The 5,704-nt window shown below is 39.7% G+C and overlaps 1 long non-coding RNA gene across 2 annotated transcripts; it reads left to right on the top strand.

Annotated features, from left to right (window-relative positions):
• The first annotated feature begins 477 nt into the window (after positions 1-477).
• LOC122973516 lies at positions 478-4,523 on the top strand. Of its 2 annotated transcripts, none has more exons than XR_006400054.1 (5): positions 478-568; positions 1,796-1,883; positions 1,994-2,054; positions 3,774-3,876; positions 4,000-4,523. It is a non-coding gene; the product is annotated as an uncharacterized LOC122973516 (long non-coding RNA). The 2 variants fall into 2 exon arrangements; XR_006400053.1 differs by lacking the exon at positions 478-568 and adding an exon at positions 1,217-1,429.
• Positions 4,524-5,704: the final 1,181 nt, after the last annotated feature.

The raw sequence follows: 5,704 nt of genomic DNA, 5'->3' as shown, positions 1-5,704 counted from the left end.
GAGGCTGGACTCACCTGATGGAAGCAGAAAGTAGAGTGTTTTGTCTGAACTAATGCAAGCTTAGTTTTCTCTGTAGAGTTCGTTATATTACAGATATTTAGGATTAGAGCTGTTTTGCAAACCATTATTTTAAATGTATAAATACTGTAATTAATCACTTTTGAGGAATCCTGATTATCTTCCTGTGCAGTATACTGTATATTTTCACATATCAAACATGATCTCAGTTCTATCAAACTTTGTTGAATGTCACATTATCCAGATATTGCAGTGGCTGATATACAATAAACAGACAACTTCCACAACAACTCTGTAGTTGGAAACATGATTTCAGTTCCCTCTCACTGCTGCAGAGGGCGACAGTGTGCAAAACGTTTCAGCTGAGCAAATTGTTTCTGTGTTTATTTTTAAGAATATGAATTTATTTACCGGCTATGAAGACAAATAAAAATGAAATCTGTTTATCATTTCACCTCCATCAGCTCTGAGGACAGCGGGATCTACCACTGCAAGTCTGAGAATCAATATGGACAGATCAACTCTTCATCTCTATCCTTAGATGTCCAATGTAAGTAGCTACATAAGAAGACACAATATATTTGAACATACTGATGGTGTGTGTAAAAGTAGAGTTTGGACCAGTGGTTAAACCTACTAACTGACAATGCCACAGTTAGTGTAGCTCAATCTCAGTTAGTTACAACAGCTCGATGGTCTAATGCAAATTAGGGAGTGAGTTGTCAGAGAAATACAGCAAAGCCCTTTTCAGATATAACATTCAGCAAGCTGTTGAGCTTTATGTCATTCCAACATTGGTGGCGTTTACGTTAATACTCCTTACAGCCTCAATCAGACATGACAGGACATTTACGTAAAGAGACAATGCTTGTGCGATATTTGGTGCCAGGTGCACAAAAGGGAGCAGAGAAAAAGAGGGAGAGTGATAAGTTAAAAATGTGAAAAGGCAAAGAAGGGGAGAATTGTGTTCGTTCACAGGCTGCATCACTGATGGATTTTAAATGGATTTTGCTGTTGAATCTTTAATTAATGACCATCGTGAGTGTGTGGTGCTGCTCCCAGAAACGGTCTAATTTGCCTTTATTTACTGCATAATCAGATCTGTAGACAGATGTTAATGAGTTGTATTTTTATACATATTGTCCTCCAGATGCTCCAAAGCTTCCCTCTGTGTCAGTGAGTCCCTCTGGTGAGATAGTGGAGGGTAGTTCAGTGAATCTGACCTGTAGCAGTGATGCTAACCCAGCAGCTAATTATACCTGGTACAAGGAGAATAAAGACTCACCAAAAGCATCAGCACAGATCTTCACCATCATTCACTTTAGACCTGAGCACAGTGGGAATTATTACTGTGAAGCCCAGAACAGAAGAGGATGTCATAACTCCACCTTATATCTGACATTAGTGGGAGGTAAATTGTGTGCATTTACAGTACAATCAACCTGACCATGTCCCAACCCTATCCAAAGGAAAGCTGCCTCTCCCCTATCGTACAATAAGTGTTTTTAACACAAAGCAGACTTAATATTTTCTAACCTAATACTGGTGGGTGACAAAAACCTCAATAAGCAAGTGGAGAAACATAGCAAATGCAGAAGCCTCCAGACAGGGCACCATGGGTCACTGGATGGTTTCTTGAGTATCTAAATGATGTGAATCATATGCTATGACCATCAAAGTCACCAGATCTCCTGCGTGAGATTTTGTAGTGATGTATTAAACTGGAATTATTTAAATGTCCTGTAATTCCCAAATAAACTGTCAGTATTTCCTTCAGATTCAGCTGCATATAAATTAGCAGCTATTGGAACAATCACTGCTCTTCTCCTGGCTATTACACTTCTTGCTGTCTTCCTATGGATTAGGTGAGCAATACTGTATCACTAGAATTATGTTCACTAATACATCTATAATTTTGGAATCTGTGTCCTTATTTAATTAATTAATTAATCTCATTGTTCATTTGCCTATCCAGAAGAAATAGGAGCTTCACACAACAGTCTGAGCCTGGAGGGAGTACGAATAACAGAGCACAGGTAAGGAGGAAGAGGTCAAGTTTTCCAGTGCAAAGGATGACTTATAAAAAACACTTTTTGTTCCACGTTATTTGTCTTTCTTTATCCAAAATTATACTAAACTAATGAACAGAACTTCAAACTATGGTCTTGTAAAGTGACCAAAAAGTTGAATAACTGTCTCCCTAAAGGTCAGAGAAACGTGGGAAAACCTTTAGTCGTCACTCCAAAACAGTACAGCTTGATCACACTGTGAGACTTGTTCACCATCAATCGATATGGAGTTTTGGTGACCAAAGACAACCTGAGGCAAACTTCTGACAGAGTCAGAAATGAAAGATTCAGTCCTCACAATGTGACTGCAGCTTCAACCCACGACTACAAACAAATCAATTAGACTAAAAGATGAAATGACACAGAATACACTGGCAGTTGTGCAGTTTTTAATAAAGTTTAGGGGAAAAACACACTCGTTCTCGCAGTGGTAGTAGAGGCTTTAGGAGTGGAGGAAGGGTTGCTACCTAGTAACTTGTTAGTGTACACATCTTTTGTGTGGCTGCAGGGAGAACTAATGGTCACTGTCATGAATGTTGGTCATACAGATGTGTGCTTGTGTGCTATGCATTTGCCTGGCATGCATAAATGTAGCGGATGTGGTAGCTGGGGGTGTTAGCCCAGTAGCATTTCAGGAGGCAGGGCCACAGGAAGTGGAGGTTTCTGTATACATGCAGGAGGCCACAGTGGGGCCACAGTGGGGCAGCCATCAGCACGTTTCCATTTGATTTCAACTATCCTCATTCAGATGAGCAGCAGTTAGCTCAGGTGAGGAATTTACTGGTTGAAAACTCAGATGTGTTTGCCGGGAGTGATAGTGAGTTGTTCTGCACCAAGGTCATACAGTAGAGATTCCCTGTTAGAGAACACACCAATGAAGCAGAAAAAGGCCCCTCATGCCTCTGTCAACCATACAGGCACAGTTTCTGGGTAGAAACAAATGTGCTGGCCAAAAATTTCATTAGGGGTAGTTAATAACAAATGAAGGCAGTAAGCTAGAGCCTGTACTGAAATCATTCAGAACAGGTACTAACAAAGCAACATTTTAAGACATCTGAATCTGCATGAAGCTTCACAGGTAGGTAAACTTAAGTGATGAAAACTAGACAAAGGGTGGTCTTAACGTGTAATATGACATAGTACTATCAGTCAAAACCACCATTAAATTCATACAATTGTTTCATATCTGCAAATATGTCAGTATAGTGAGTTTCTGGTTTTTATTGTTCTGTTTTGGGCATTTAATGCCTTTATTAGATAGCTCCAGTAGAGAGATGGCAAGAAATGAGAGAGAGAGATATGTAACAAAGGTCCACAGTCCGGCCATGTCACAGTTCATGTTTGATGTCTTAAACTCTAAGCCTTGGAGGCTCCACTATTGTGCACTTTTAAGTAGAAAGTGTTAGAAGCCATCGTCGTCACAGCAGTAAAAGTACAATAGATGTAGCAGTAGCACCTGTAGATAGGAGCTTCGATATAGTAGTTAAAGTAGCACGAGGAGTAGCACCAGCGCTACTAGTAGTAATAGTGTCACCACTAGAACAAGGGTTACTGCATTACTGTTGTTATAGTAATTGCATTACATTAATTGTCAGTGCTGGATGTGAAGCACAGTGTCATTTTGGTTGCAGATCTGTCCACAATGCTTTGCTGTAGGTTAGATGCTCTGTGTTTCCATGGTTGCAGGTATGGTGAGATAGAGAGCATCAGAGTTCTTCATGAGTGCTTCTGTGCCTTCATCAACTTCAGGAACACCAACATGGCTGCCAAGGCACTGGAGAAGCTGCAGGTGGGTGATTGGCAGGCGTAAACGAATCTCGACTCTTTTCATCATCTAGAATGTCACAGAATGTTAAAAGCACAGCTTTGAGTTGTGGTAATGAGCCATCATCCTGTTCTCTTGCCTCTTCAGACATGACATGATGTTAAGTTTGATCACCTGTGCTGTGTCCTCCTGTCCAGGGGGTGGAGCTGGGCGGCAATAAGCTGGTGATAAGGTACCCAGACCGGTGGATCCAGCGGACCATGCCCTCCTTACAAAGGACCACTACTGGCCTGAGCTCCAGTGCTGCAGGAACACAGCAGAACTCAGCTGCCACAGGGTACTGAGCAACTCATCTGTGTATCTGTGTTGTCCTTTTTTCTCTGCAGGTGTAAACTCAGAACGGTTCCTTACAAAATCAAATAACATCTGTAAGTTGTTTTAGGGTTTAGTTTAGTCAGCATTAAACCTGCAGTGTGGAACTTTAACATATAGATGAACATAGATGAGTTCAAACAATGCTGATTAAGCCTATCAACACCAGATAAATCTTTCTGTATTTCACAGTATACAGAGTTTTTAAATGTTGATGGAGTAGGCTATGGTGGAGCCTATGATGTAAGCACTGTTGACATGATGTCAACAGTGTTTTTGTAATTAATCCTACTGCCAGAAGGGGGAGACAAAGTCCTGCACTGAAGCTTTAAGTTTAGGTTAAAGTTAGGGTAAGAATTAATGTTAGACATGTCAGTGTGATAGTTTAGGTTAGGATTTAGGTTTTGGGAAGGCATTATGATAACTATCTATCATCCCAAGATATATACAGTTTAAAATTAAATACAACTGTTGATATTCTTAAAAAATAAAGGCTGTTTTACTCCTTTAAGAAAGCAGTGAAAAAGATAATCTAGATAATGGACAATAAATTAAAGGCAGAAATGAAAGGCTACACCTGTGCATTTGCACTATGGGTTAATTCCTGCAGAACAAGTTTCATTATGCTGATGACTCAAATGGAAACGGACAGAGAAAAGATCCAACCCAGTTCCTTAGTGCTTGTTCAGCCTCCAGTCTACATACTCCACTGGATGAGAGATCTACATCTCTCAGCTATCAGAGACCACACTGATGCAGCGCTTTGAAAACATAAAATCCCAATATCATCCTTTTAACACAGAAGTGAAAACCCAGCCTAGTGAATTTTTTTTAAGGCCTCCTATGTTACTTTCCACGCACCCTGTGTCCCATTATTTACCCGCATGTGTGTTTTTGTGTGGATAATGTGATGCAGGATCCTCTGCTCTGTGTTGTATGTATGAAAGTTAGTGGTTGTTCCTCTGAAATGTTGAGGAAGCATTCAGAGCCCAACCTCAGGAGGTTGCATAAAGAATAAATCTGTGTGATACTGCAGAACATCTACTGTAAGGAGGTCCAATGAATTTAATTTATAGTAAGCATCACTTTGAAACTCTGATGAACTCCTGGTTTCTGAACTCTGCATTGTTTGAAGGATGTCCGCTGTCATCAAAATGTTTTACATGGACAAATATGTTTGGTTGAATTGTACTGGAAACTCTTGTGTATCTCCTGTGTTGGATTGCTATACATGTTAAATGAAGTTATTTTGATATATTTAAAATAAGATGAAACATTTTTGCATTGAAAATTTGCACAAAACTATCAATGAAATCCACATTAAAAATGTTTTCGGGTTTGCAAACTTATGGAAGTCGTTTTCTTTAACAAACACAATTCAACCCCACGGTGGTACAAATACTGACTTACACATCAGAAATACAGTAGTAAGATTTCCCTCACATATTTTTTTGTTATATTTGTTGCAGAGGATGACAAA

This window comes from Thunnus albacares, chromosome 3, assembly GCF_914725855.1.
Source record: "Thunnus albacares chromosome 3, fThuAlb1.1, whole genome shotgun sequence".
NCBI lineage: Eukaryota > Metazoa > Chordata > Actinopteri > Scombriformes > Scombridae > Thunnus > Thunnus albacares.
The sequence above is the reverse complement of the archived record's forward strand: the minus strand, read 5'-3'. Positions and strand labels throughout refer to the sequence as shown.